At 37.7% G+C, this 14870-nt stretch overlaps 1 protein-coding gene across 7 annotated transcripts in view; it reads left to right on the plus strand.

Annotated features, from left to right (window-relative positions):
- elavl4 (ELAV like neuron-specific RNA binding protein 4) overlaps positions 1 to 14870 on the plus strand; it is a 99677-nt gene that overhangs the window by 1648 nt on the left and 83159 nt on the right. The window lies entirely within an intron of this gene.

A 14870-nucleotide genomic window follows, 5' to 3' on the forward strand; every position in this document is an offset into this window, starting at 1 on the left:
GTGTTTATGCCTGCATGTATGTGTGAATGAGTGGGTATTATGTAAAACATTTGTTTTCTTTTTTTTTTTTTTTTTTTATTAAATATATCTACACGCACCTGTTTCCCCCCCAAAAAAAGAAACTACAAGTAAAACTACATTTAACAGCAAGTCAGGTAATGGTGTCGGTTAAATTCCCATCAAGTGGTAGGGGATGCAAGAAAATGCTCTGCCATAGTCAACATTACTCTGCACTTTGCGTACAGAAGCAACTTAAAAGGTACTTGAGGGGAAAGAAGGATGAGAAAATCGTAAGCGTTCAGCCAAAAATGAAAACCAAAAAAAATCCTTGCAGGAAAATCCCAGATTGGCTGCATAAGAAGTGACACGAAGCCGTGGGTGTCTAATCTGCTGCAGGCTCTTTATTGTTTCGGGCTCCCCTTCAAACTGGCTCAGATCCACACCCTGGAGCCTCCCGGAAGCCTTCATAACACGCCGCCATGCTGCTGCTGACTACCCAGGGGTTCCCGTCAAGCCTATGCAAATGCGACGGCTGAGGGGAAGCGGTGAAATATCGCCCCTGAATCCTAATATTTGCTTTAAATTCTTTCTGGAGTTCAAGCACATTGGTGGAGGGTGTTATCAGCCTATACACAAAGCCCTGTGCTTCCCACTGCCCGCATAGACCCCATATTATCAGCTGTTTGCATAAAGGTACTGGACCATGAATTGTTTGAAACTAATTAGCTGAATTTAATGCATAAATGCATTTGACATATTAGCTATTTTGATTAATCCTTTCAGCAGCCTATCAGATGAAATTTTCAGTTGAGTGACTAAGCAGGGTAGAGCACCAAGAGCAGATTATACAAAAGTAGGATAACATTAATTCAACGCATTGTTATTAACAACCAGCTATGAGGTTCTAATTATGCATAATTTGGTTTTTGGCAGAGCAAAAGACATAGCATTGGTTTATTTGGAGGATTTATTTAGCTTTATTTTGCAAGCATTTGTGTAAGCGCATTTGTGTATTTGTTTAAAAATGTGCAGAGGGGTGAGCATTTGTGTGTGTGTTTGTGTGGATGATTATTCTGGTTAAAAAAGACCATCGTTAAAGTGATTAATGGTGCCTTCATTAATCACAGCGAGATCATTTGCATACATTAGATAAATGTGCTGGAAGATTCTGGTTGCTTTGGTGTGCAAAGCCTTAAAAGTAGGATTGCATTGTGTTTTAAGGATGAGCAATGTCCTCTAGCACTATCTAAACACTGCTGTGCATCAATGAATATATATACACACACATATATATATATATTTTCGGTTAATTAAACACCTTTTTTTTTTGCTAATTTGCTGATAGTTAAATATTACCCATATCTATTCAACAGTTCAACTAGACATACATAAGTAAACTGTTTTTACCTTCAGTGGTTTGCACGGCACAAACACGCTGCATGTTAGTGTGTGTGCAGCCTTTGAATAAAGCTGTAGGGACGTGGTTTTAAAAGAGCATTCAAAGAATTCATTACAGATGTGATTAAAAGGTAGCAAAAGAAGATTTGCATGTATAATGACATATAAAGTAACACTTCACATTGAGCAATTCCAGATTCAAGGCGATCAAGGTAGTTATATTTAAAGTAGAAGTTAGATTTGTTCATAGAATATGAATTGAAAAAATATAAAATTGCAAAATAATCTACTTTCTTTCTCTGAGAATCGCTTTTTCCCCCCTTTTGGCATAGTGTGCTCCATGCTTCAGGGCTGAATGCTGTTAATTTGAAGAAAGCTCCACTGATTACCCACTGCAGGCAGCTGTCGTTCTCCATGTGACACTAGGCTTTGTTTGACAACTACAATCTTTTGTTTCAATAATTAAAACAAAGGCTTGTTTAAACCCCACAAAAACCCGATCCAAAAAAAAATAAATAAATTGTGAGGTAAAAAATGTCATTTGGCGACACAGACGCTGGCAAACATTTGTCACCACACAATCTCAGCAGCCAGGAGATAGTTAGAGGTCATCTCTATTTCATAACAATAATTAGCTCCTTCCATCTGTGCTACTCGCTGCATTTCCACTTTCCTTGATTGCTGTGTTGTCTATATCCTGGAAATTAGTTCATTTATGCCGTACGACCCTGTTGTCACTGAGGTACAAACAGGTGCAAGCATAGTGAACGGCGGCACTGGAAAGAAAAAGACACTCGGAGACGGAGAAAAACAGAAATGGAGATATGTGCGAATTGCAGGATCAGAAATGATAATCGTAGCCATGAGCACAATGGTGCTTGATTAGCACGGGGCTGGCACGTAAAATAGCAAACGTGGCTTTTGTATGATGTTGTGAAAGATTAGGTGATTGGGGGAAAATTTAAAAGCTGAAAAGTTGTAGTAAATATGCAGAATGTTGTTTTTTTTTTTTGCAGTATTCTGTCAGAAATTATATCCTCCCTTAATACAGTTCTCCGTCCAGCAAAAAGCCTTACAGCTATAGGGTTTCTAAAGGACAAAAAAAGACACACCATATCACATCTATAGCATATCTCCCACTACAGTAGAGCGAGTTATGACCAACCCGCTTCACATTTGAGTTCACATTCAGCATCACATGAACTGGGGCCGTACAGACTGTGTGAGTGCATCGTGTCATGTTTATGGCTGATGTGAGCACATGTGGTGTGTCAGCCACAGGAAATGCACGGACACTCTGGGTCACATTTTCTAGATGTAAGCGTGTGAGTGTGTTGGCGACCAGTGCTGCAGGGAGGGCCTAGTGATCAGCAGCTGAGCCTGCATCCCGCTGGGAGCCATCACTGCAGAACGTAGCAGGTGTCTGCAGGCTCATGTACCCCCCTCATCCACGCACACAAAAACACACCTTTTTCTCCCAGATACTGTACATAAATGCTGCAAGCTGTCTATACATGCTCCCCTTTCATTTCTTTTTAGTTTTGCAAGATGACACTTTACCCCCAGGGGTTGCTTAAGTGTAGCAATTTAATGTACATTTTCATGCTCATCACTCTGTGGGTGATATTATCAAGGTTATGGATGTGATTCATGCTTAGAATGCTGCAAATAAAAGGGGCAAAATGTTGCTTAAATAGGTATTAAATAATGTCAGACTTAGCTAGATGTCCATCCACAACTTAAAACTATAAAAAACTGGTAATGTCTCTTTAGTAAACAAACAATGAATATTGTAATCTGTAAACCAAAGTGTCATATCCACTACCATCAGCCAAAGTAGGACTCAGTCTGCTATAAGTCCGGCGCTGATTTACTGTTTGTTTAAATGTTAGAAAGGATTAACATGGCCAACTTGTAAATATCGCTGTTTATGTAGCAACGGCTTGAGCATCCAAAACATAGCTGTCAATTCTGGCAAGGATTTGTACATTTATATATTTGGAAAATAATAATCTTACCTCCTGCTGCCTGTTTTGTGTTTAAAGGAAGAAGTCTTTTAATTTTAGAGAAACATGTGCAGCCAACTAAGAGCCATATTTTCTCATCTAGCTGTGGTCATTCTATTTCCTTTAAAAGGGGAAGGATGCAGAAAGAATAAGGAAAAAAGATGATACTGGGAAAAAGCATTGTGTTTGAAAATCTTTTAAGATGTTTTATCTGCAAAGAAAACCGGAAAAAAATAATGTTATGACAGAAAAAAATATATCTTTGTGACTGTTTGACACATTTACAGCTACATTTAGATGGTTCTATTCTCTGGATAAAATAGATGTTTGAGGTAAATGCATTAGATCATGCAGCTTTTCCTAATTTATTGTAAAACTGACAATGATTTCAAAGCGCGGCTTTATATCCGTATGCCAACCTTTCAAACCCTAACAAAAGAGGTATTAGTCGGTACGAGCCCTGCACTGACCCGTCTTCGTCTTTGATAATCTCACTCAGATGGCTTCTGCTCAGCTCTCTCCTCCACAGACAAAAAACATCATAATGCAAACACAATCTCCTGTCAAAAAGAAAGTGGCCTCATTAAGTGCTCTTTTTTCCCTCTCTCATAACAGATGCCCTTTTTTTTGTCCTCCCTGAGCAGAATATGCACTACCTTCATTTTAAAAACAGTCATTTGAGAAAAAACCTGCTTTATAAGTTCACAGCTGAGCTCCCTTCGATGCAGCGGCGCTGACAATACTGCCGATAGCTGAGCCATTTTCTGAGTTTGCAGTCGTGATGCGTTGAAGAACAACACTGTTTCATCCCCCTCTTAGAATTGATGGTTTTAAAGCAGGGTTCGTTTTCATTGATTTCCTAATTGCTGGGGATGAGGCAAAGTATCTTCTGTCACCATGAATAAATGATGTAAAGCTGACGTGTGCAATTGTGGGTCACTGTCGAAGTGACTGTAGTCCCCTACCGGTGGCCTCAAAGATTTCCACTACCTGAATCTTGTGTACAAGTTTACAGTGTTGGTCTAAACTGGAGTTTTCAGGTAAAAAAAATGGATTAAATGTACCACATTTTCATGGCATTACACCAAAGGCTTTAGAAAAAAAAAGCTAAAATTGTTAATTTCCAAAAATGTCTTTTAACATAAAAATAACTAAAAATACAAAACAAGCAGCTATAAAAAATGTTTTATTTACTTTAAAATGTTTTTTGTTTTTTTTAGACTCTATCCTTTTTGTTGTTAAGCTCATTGTAGAGTAAAGTACGCTCTTTGAATAGTTGGGTTTTTTTGCTCTGGTAGCTATAGCCTGCAGCCAACTCTCCGACTCAAATCTCTTGTAACTTGCCCAATATAGGGAATATATATATATATATATATATATATATATATATATATATATATATATATATATATATATATATATATATGAGCTTTCCATGTGTTTTACTACCATTAATATTTCAGTATAACTAAATAAAGTGTGAGAAAGGTGTGTTTGTCTCTTTCAAGCTGTGGTCCATCTGCTACACAGCTTAGAAAGCTAATACTTCATTGTTTCTTAATCAAGAGACTTTAGACTTTAACTACGCACTTAAATGTCGCACACTTTCTGAAAGTGAAAGAGGGGTAACACAGTTTTAGCCTATTGGCATTAGGGTAAAAAAAAAAAGAAATAAGAAGTGCTCTTTCAGCCAGTTACAGGTTGGAGAAATTTTTTGGTGGGGGGGTTAAAAAAATAGAGGTTTGAAATGTTGGCATCTTGATACAAGCAACTTTGAAATATCTCTTACGTAAAATACTAAAGATTAACAATAATTACCTTCCTTCAACATGTTAACTTCTTAACTACTCAAGGTCATCCATCTACTTTTATATAAAGTCAATCAAATTTAGAGATAATAATCGCGCTTTCTGTTATTTAGGAAATTTGTGAGACCTGCATATGAATCTGAACAATTCAAAATATATTTCTTTAAAAAAGATATATTTAAACACGCTTTCTGTACTGTTTGAGTTTAACCCTCAAACTGGCTTCGATCACTTACCTGTTCTATCTGCTCTGTTCTGCTACACTACATTTGATTTTGCCTACACAAGGTTTTACATGACTAAACAAAAAGGATTTTTAAAATATGTTATTTTGAAATGTTATTTTAGATTCTCCTGCATAATGGTATTGCAAATTAACTTCTTACAGTTATATATATTTTTTTTTATCAAGTCCACCTATCTTCAGAGTGAAACCATATTTTCTATGTCGTGCAGTGTGTGCTTTCCACCCTGACTCCTCACTAATCAACCGAATGTCTCGACAACACAAAATAACTGAAACATGTCTCAAAGCGTGGAGGCATTTAAGCCGAAACCCGTCGAGTTTTTTTCTGCTGCATTACACCCTTGCTTCTCTTCGAGCATGAAGTGACATTTTCAGAGATGGATTTGTGCAGCATGGGCATGCTGTGGTCCCCAGTGCCGATGGCCAGCCTTGTAAAGGACTCTGGATGTGTCTAATTTCTGAAAGGTTACCCCTTATCAAAAGCCATACGGTACAGTCATTTATGCAGATCTGATAGAGCGATTTTTGATGAGGTTTAAAACACCATGACAGATACCAGGGATTGCTTTTTTCAGCTTCAGGTCCGAGTGGCAAAATCTATGAAAGAGGAAGATAGGACTAATCTCTAAAGAGGAATAGTGGAGACATGAGAAAAATACCAAAATATATAAATAAAAGCTTCTTAGAGTGAGCAGCAGCCTCGGGTGAGAAGCTCTGTGTGTTTAGCGGTGTTGTGAGCGTGTGTGTGTGTGTTTATGTAAGTGGGGGGAGTTGTGATTAAAGCCTGGACCAGATGGACCACAGCAGTTGCTCTGTGAGGATGGATGTACCCCGACCAGGATCATACGTGAAACGTGCTGCTGTCCTCAAAGCCCCGAGCCCACCAGTAAACCCCCGCGATTCTCTGACCCACAGCACCACAGCCGCCAATAATACGCCCGGATCAGAATACAAGACGTTCCAGTAAAACGTTAAATATTTTGTCCTTCTTTGTCTTTGTGCTCAAAGTTAAACAGATTGAGACTAATGTTGCTCATGTCTGTACGTCCATGATATGCAAATAAAACATAACAGCAAGACAGAACTTTATGATCCATGTGAGGCCTGCTGGACCCCTGAAGTTGAATGTCACCCCAAGCTGTGGACGCCTCTCTTGTCCAAATGGACGCTAATCCACCAGAGTCCTGTTGAGAATTCATACTCCGTGCCAGAACACATGCCAGAACGAACTGTGAATGCATAGCTAAGCCTTCCTGGGCGTCCACACAAGCCTTTTTTCTATTTCTCATTCAGCTTTAGCCTTAAAAAATATTAGCCTTAATATCTTTTGAACAAAACATCTTGATGCCCTTTTCTACATTTTTTCACAGTAAAACATCAAAGGTAAACATATTATGTTGCATTTTAAGCAGTGCAATATTGTGTTGTAGAAGGAAGAAAAAAACGAAATATTTTTAAATTATCTGAAACCTTTTTGGAACTTTAGCAAATATTACTTTCCCTATAGGAGCCTAATGATAAACAGAGTCCTTTGTGTTAAATTCCCCTCAGAGGTTTCTTAGCAAATATCAGAGAATCACAGCATCAAAAAGACCAAATGTATTATTGAAATATAAAGAGAATGGCTCAACTGCAGGCTAGTGAGGGTCCATCCATCTAAACTGAAGGTCAAGCATGAAGAGCACGTATTAGAGAAAAAGCCAAGAATGTAACTTTGGAAGAGCTGCAAAGAAAAACTACTCAGGTAGAATATATTATGTCAGAGGACACATTAGATAGAGCTAAAATAAGGACAAAATTAAAAGAGAACCTAATAAAGGCTGAAAAAACTTGAGTCTGGGATAGAGGTCTTCCCTCCAACAGAGCTGCCAATTCATACCGCTAATGCAACAGTGCAATGGTTTGCTCCTACTTTATGTTGTTTTAACACAAGAGATGCTCAGATGGTTTTAGAAATGTTCTAAATGTAACATCTGAAGCATTCACAGAGCAACATGTGAGTGACTCAAGGATTGTTTTATTCAGGGGTTTCAAAATAAAGGTGACTAAATCGAAATCCATGCCAGATTATTAATGGTTAAAAAAATCTCTTAAATCTAAATTCATGTATACATTTTCTTATATATATATTCATTGGATGTGTTGAACTTTAAAAAAAAAAAAGATTCCCCCTCAAATTCTTTAATGTTTGTTGCTACTTTAAAAGAGGCTGAACATTTGAAGGACTATTAATACTCTTAAAAAGGAACAGCAATTATTGTTGTTATGTAAGACCAGACCATTGATTAAAGCTGTTTCTACAGATATATCCGCATAGAACCTACATAGTGAAACATTTGCTCACCACTCAGCAGACCGAGCTTTTTAAGTCAAAGCTTTCAAACAGCCCCCTGTCATATCTACACAGTCTGCAGAGCGCCAGCCAAAGCAAACAGCTTTGAGTTAAAGTTGAAGAAAGTGGCTGTGACAAATGCAGCGAAGCCTTGTTGTGGGATCAGCGTGAAGAATTCACTTCTGATCTAAGGCGTTTCTTGCAGGGAGAGTGACACAGGCAGGGGTTAAGCTTACTGCGCTTCATTCCCACTGTCACGCAGGAAATAGGATGTTAGGGTAAAGTCCCAACTAGATTAGCTTTTTTTTTCATTATCATCACGAGATCACAAAACAGTTTCATGTATTTTTATATAAACTATGCAAATGATGAGGTAAACCAGTCAAATATGAAGCTGCTTAGTTGGTTTTTCTTTAGGTATAGATTATCCAAAAGGTTTAATATCCCAGTTTTATATTGTTGAATTAAACAGCTAACAGATCCTTAAAAAAAAGCGATTGGAAGGGGGCTACCCAGAGGGCTGCAGAACATGCAGGGGGGTTGAGGGACGGACCTTTTCTTAGCTGTGTGATTCAGCTGGACCCTAAAGAAACAAACATTACAAGAAAAGCAATTTGATACTTTTGCAACGGAGGGATCTTATAATCTAAGTAGACACTCTTCATAGACAAAAATAATAACTTTAATGTCTAGGGACTCATTGAATCATGACACAAAGGAAATGCCAAAGCATTATTTTAGACTAAAAACACAAGATTTTAATGCATTTTCTTTCTTTTAATATATTTTCTTTTCAATTTCTTTTTTCCAGTAGCTGTTAGGTCAGGTGAGGGAAATAATATATAAAATTAAACTGATCTGGACAGACAAAAAGAGGTTAGATGCAACATAGAGCTAACAGTTTTTTTTAATTATGACTGCATTAATGGAAACAACTTGTGACTTATTTGTAGTCATGTTTCTTGTAATCTAAAAAAAAAATTCTGAAAATCTAAAACTTAAATGTTGATGACATTCTTTGGTGTTATTATTTGCTAGACTCATTTCTACACAATGGCTCTAATTAGAAGATCAGGTTTAACATTGTTGGATAGCCTCAATATAAAAGGAAATTCATTTTTACTAATCTTAGATTTGTGAATGGATTTCAGTGTAGGTTTACTTCACATGCCCCCTGTCTAGCTTTTAGACACATTATCTTTTTTGTCTCTTGGACATTATTTTCCTTCGAGGAGCATCTTCCTTCTCTTCAAAAGCACAAATATCTGTGCTTTGAAAGAGAAGGAAAAGCTGTATTTTCGACGTGCGTCACCAAGGCAATTGCTTTACAAATCTCTCATCATGAAAATGCCCAAAGAAACATTGTAAATGTGCCATTTACAAAAGTCAATCGAGTCTAAACAAGCTATTGTTGCACAGAGAAGGCGATGTGTTATCATGTGAACAGCTGTTTGGTGTCTGGGGCTTGGTGATGCCGAGCCCGACACCGCCAGGGGAGGCAGACACATTGAAGTCTGTGATTCTCATTTGCTGATTGTTACCGGCAGAGGGTGGACACCTGCCAGGAAAAAGGGCAGTCATCAGTCTGAGTAGCACGGCAAGATGCTACTTCTGCCAGAACTTCAATAGACTAACTAAATCCATCCCTCAAGGGCGAATCAAAAAGAGCCGGAGTGAAGGAGAAAATACTGCACTAATAAATGTATAAAGCTGTTATGGTGCATCAGCTGCCGTAAATTAGGTGATATTTTGAAATGAAATTATTCAGACTTCATAAGGATTTCATTGTTCTCCTGAGTTCTTGCTGAAATACGGGTTTGTCTCTGGTGAATGTGTTGCACCCTTTATGTGTAATGGTGATAATCCTGTTTGAAAATGTGTTTTCTGCCTTTTGTCCCTATTTGCAATTATTTTATCTGAACCTAACGTGCAGTTGCGAAGATGAGGTTTTCTCGCTAAACAAAGAAAAACTTTTGATTCCTATTGTTAATAATCTAGATATTTTCTTCTAGAAGGCTGAGGTAACACCTCAGCTGGCATCCTCACTTTTTTCAGTTTAAATAGAAGCCTTATTATGCAGAGGGAAATATAAGACAGGTGTTGAAACATTGCGTCTTGACAGTTAACAAGACTCAAACCGAGAGCGCCCACAATTATCACTGCCTGTGCTCTGCATTTTTTAAAGCCAACCTGCAATACTGCACACGCTATTCTTTACCTTTTTCTTCACACTTGTTATCAGAACCGGCTGCTACCCAAGCAGCACAACCGCAATTCAGACCTTTAGATTCAGTATCAACAAACCAATTTGCCTGGAAGTGACAGAGACATACGGTGCAGTAGCATCTCAGTGCATAAGAGGAACAACAAAGCCTGCAGTTAATCCATTAAAGTCTATGACTGGGAGTTTTAAGGGAGCTGGGTAGTTAGGAGGGCAAGAAGAGTTCAAGACAATTAGCCCCAACTCTGCTTTCAGAAGAAGCATCTTGGAATCGCAGGCTGAAAACGTGTTTGCAATTCAGGCCCAAATTATTCATATAAGTATCACTTTATGACACTTGAGCTGAAAATTAGATGTGTATTAAAGTGTGAAGGGTTAGCCATGGCCCTGTTTGCAGTCTCAAGGTAAACCTAGCTTTTAAAAAAATCATCAACTTTGAGATCCTTGCTAAGGTTGTGGAAAATAGACTAAAGCAGCAATGCCCCGTTTGTCACGGTTTGTTTGGAGGTTTTTGAGAGGATCCAAATGCAGAGGCTGACAGGCAGGGGTGAGTTCTTTAAAGATTTAATGAAAGATCAGGCAGCAAAAACAGGAATCCAAAAAATCCAACTTAAAAATGTTAAACAAAAACAGGTATCCAAAAATCCAGCATAAAAATAAAACACAAACCAGAATAATGGAGACATCAGGTGAAAACCATCACAAGGAGCCAGGGTGAGACAAAGTAAGGCGAGGAACCAGCACAGAGGGATTGCAGAGGGAGTGTATTTATGGCTGACTGAACAAAGGCAGGAATAACGAGCTGATAAGGAGCAGGTGTGAGTAGAGCTGATGAGGAAGCTAAGGGAAAATAAAACACAAGGGGGCAACAGAGGACAGACAAAGAAAAAACTAAGAAACTTAAATGAATCCAGAACACACCAATAAAGCTATAAAAAAAGGAAAAACCTAATGAACTTGAAACTGAAAATTTAGAAAAAACCAACAGAACCAAGATCGTTACCCCCGGCTCACACCGACGCCGGTCTTACCGTTGCGGTGCGGTGGGTGCGGCGCCGCAGTGATTCCAAGTCATTAAAAAGACGTAAACCTCTCTCACCGGCTGCTGAGCTGTCCGGCTGCGGTTACCGAGACACTCCGGCGCTGCAGAAAATTCAGCAAGCTATCCTTGCGGCGTGCCGGAGCCCTCCGCAACAAGCTCTCGCAAATATCGTTATTTGGGCCGTGTTATCGCGTGAAGTTACGTGAACTCAAGTGAACTTCTGTTCTCACAAGTTAAATCTCCGGACCTGTTGCCGGAGCCGCAGAGCCGCACCGCACCGTAGTCAAAAGGGCGGTGTGAGAGGGGGTGTGCGGGAGTTGCGGTCTCCATTGGCTTGGTAACCGCACCGGAGCCAGTGTGAGCAAGGGGTTACACCCTTCTCAACTCTCGCTGTGCACTGCTAGACAGCTGTATAATAGAGAGAGTCTACTTCTTATGTCTGTAGAAAAAAAAAAAAAACGGTCTGTTTGGAAATATGTCCAGACTCACTCATCATGGTCAATTCCATTAGTAGTTATTTAATTATATATGCAAATATTTTTCTATCATAATATTTATAAGGATTAAACACAAAGTTTTAGAGTTGCTGAAGTTTTCTGCAGCATGGAAAATCTTGCTGTTGTTGTCCATCATGTTTCTGTAGGTTGTTAGCTAGCTTAGAGACATTCCATTCTTTATCTTCTCTACTTGCAACGGCTTGGATGTTGGAATAACATCATACCTGACTAGAGTATTTTTGTACAGCTGATTAAATTTACAGTGCCCACAAAAGGTTCAGTGTTATAGAAACCAATTGTTCTTACAATTTAATCAATCAGCTTTCACTATATTCTCTGAGTGGCATTGGTCTTGGTTACCAAACTCAGAACAGCCCACTAGCCTCTAAAGTTCCCAGTGTGATTACTGACTTTAGGGTGCTTTTTTTTTTTGGTTTGCTTACTAATTGTAAACTAGAAAATCTATTCTTATGAATACTAAGATTAGCATTATAACATTTCTGCCTTCTTTACAAAAAAATAGAGAAATAACTGTCTGAAATATCTAGGAAATATTAATAATAGTGTATTATATTGTAATGTATGTGGCAGTTTAATTCCAGGCTTTTATACCTCAAGAAGCTCCTATGTCTGTGTTTGTGTTTCTTTTCCAATTTTTTATTCCTGTGTGTGTTTGTGGATCCAGACCAAAACCAATAAATGAAATGGGTATTTTCACATTGCTGACAGGGTGGCCAGCACTTCTGGGCTATAGCCACAAAAGCTTTTTAACTTTCGTTTTGCTGCAGGAGCAAAGAAATATAATTAATTTACTTAAAAGAAAAAACAAAATGTAGCTTCAGTCATCATCTTAAAGGCCAAATAATGCATCCAATCAACGCTATGTACTTTTTAATTAAATGGAAGTACTGCTAAAAGAATAATTACCTTTATCAAATATCTTACATTTCTGCTTTTATTCATTGCATTGTTGCATTTGATCGTGCATCAAAAAACAGAAAGGTTCCAGCTTCACTGCAGCATTAAAGAAAATCATTTTTAAGTATCTCAACGTGGATGTTTTTAATGCAAGAGTTAAACTATTCCCCATGTTTTCCATAAGCAGAAATATTATGCACGGGCACTAATAGAGTTCTAACTTTCTGTCACGACTACATATATATACACTACAGCACAACATACTGCTCGGAGCAGATTGCTTTTATAGCTAATTTACTGAGTAGTGGCAGTCATTCTTGTTTCTTTCTAAAATCATGATCCTGTGGAGCAATCTTGCAGAATAACACTGCATGCAAGAAAACCGTGAGAGACTATTTTCCCTCTCAAATCATATTCTCATTTAGAAAAAAAAACAACTATTTAGATCATATCAAAGGGAGATAAACAACATCACCACTCTGTCCATTATGAAATACAAAAACAATCACCTATCTTTTGTTACTGCAAAGAGAGATGCAATATGAAATTATTGGAGGTGATGTGTGACTAAGTCAATGTTCTTCGGAGACGAAAATTTGAAAAAACAACAAGTCTGGTAGGCATGTAGCACAAAGTCTTTCTCTTCTAACTGCCAAGCCAGAGCCTTTATTAAACAAAAAGGTCAGAGAGAAAGGGATACAAGATGGATGGAAGGCTGTGGGTATGTTGTCTGTAGCATTCAGCTGCAAATTGTTCTTCTTTCTACTCAAGCAGAGAGGAAAACGAAGCATGTGACAAAGGAAGAGAGACAAACAAGACAAGTTCTATTTGCATTCGATTTTTGTTGCGTTTTACTTTGCTTTATCCTCCCTATTTAAAAAAAAAATAAAGTATGATTGCCACTAGCCTCTAGACTGCATGTGCCAGCATATTTTCTTCTCTTTAAATATATAACAATAGCGAGTGCCTTTAAATCACCTCCCGCCTGTCTGTGTGTGGGAATGTGTTCTACCTGGCCCTAATTAAGGGCGTAGCAAAGATTCTCATTAGTATGTCAGGCACATGGTTTCACCAGGCTAGCCTGCTAACTGCAGCTAACCAGACAGGTGGAGAGGTCAGAGAGAAAGCAGACAAACCATGGAGCTACTTTTCTATGTCAGCCCCAGTTATTTTTTTTCCAACCTTCTTTTGTTTACTTGTTTTCAGTTAATTGGTGCACCTTTCTATGCCGATGAACAAAAATGGCTCCCAAAATTTATAGGTTGCATGATGGAATATTAATTGTAAACTGCACATACAAGCAATATGAGAATGATGGCTGTACAAATCACAATAATGGATCACAGCAGATGATGAATATTTATAAGGTAGTAATTGATGGAGGACATGGTTTACTGTCATTGGCACCCCTTATAAAGATTTGTAAAAACCCTTAAATGCAATGGTTTACTAACAACAATACCATTATGGAGGATAATCCAGCATTTAATCTGAGTAAATATATTACATGTTTAAAAAAAAAAAACTGAATATGTATATTTTATGAAAGAATACGATAAAAATTTTATTAGATTTTCAGGAAACTTATAGTTTTTTTCTGAATGCTAGATAAGCACTCTTAAGCTTAGAGAAAACACTGTAAAAGAATTATTTAAAGCTTAAAGAATAGAAAAAGTCTTTCTTAGTTAGATTTCAAGGTTTTACGTCTTCCCTCCTAAACCTTATGTGACTCGGAAATGGGGGTGTTGCCTTGGATATATATTTAAGATAAATGTCTCATTATACACTAAAGTCATATTAGTATATTAGGATGTTTGATTGTTGTAAAGTGTCTTGAGAGGACATGTGCTGTAAATAGCTATAGAAATAAACTGAATACAAAGAGAAAAAAACTATTTACTGACATCCAAGGGTATACATTTATACCATGACATGTATGTAAACTCAAACAACTATACTTGTTTATACCAGCAGCTTTAATAGTCCAAATGTATCTGTTATAAATGAGTGGATTCTTTGTCCAAGTGGCAAAAGACAACATATGTTTCAGTAGATTGTGGGTGTGTGCATTCCAGAAAATAAAGGTTCAGGCAAGAGCATCAGCCTGTCGGTTAACTTTGTTAATGGAGGTAACAGCTCCCTCTTCTTGTCAGCTTGGGATAAAGGGCATATGGATAATTTTAGTGCAAGTTTGCTTCGATCCCGGGTTTGAAATTTTTTTTAGATTTTTCTTTTTTTATTATTGTAAAAAAAAAAAGGGGGTTACTACAGGCAGAGTGTTGTTTTCCATTTATATGAACAAATGCAATTTTCCCAGGACAACGGGATTGGAATAAAATGAAGTATGGCTATAAATACGGATTGATCTGATTTTGTTTCAGAAAGAATTCAAATAAATTAC

The sequence above is a fragment of the Cyprinodon tularosa genome, unplaced genomic scaffold, assembly GCF_016077235.1.
Source record: "Cyprinodon tularosa strain WSP-4 unplaced genomic scaffold, ASM1607723v1 ctg167, whole genome shotgun sequence".
NCBI lineage: Eukaryota > Metazoa > Chordata > Actinopteri > Cyprinodontiformes > Cyprinodontidae > Cyprinodon > Cyprinodon tularosa.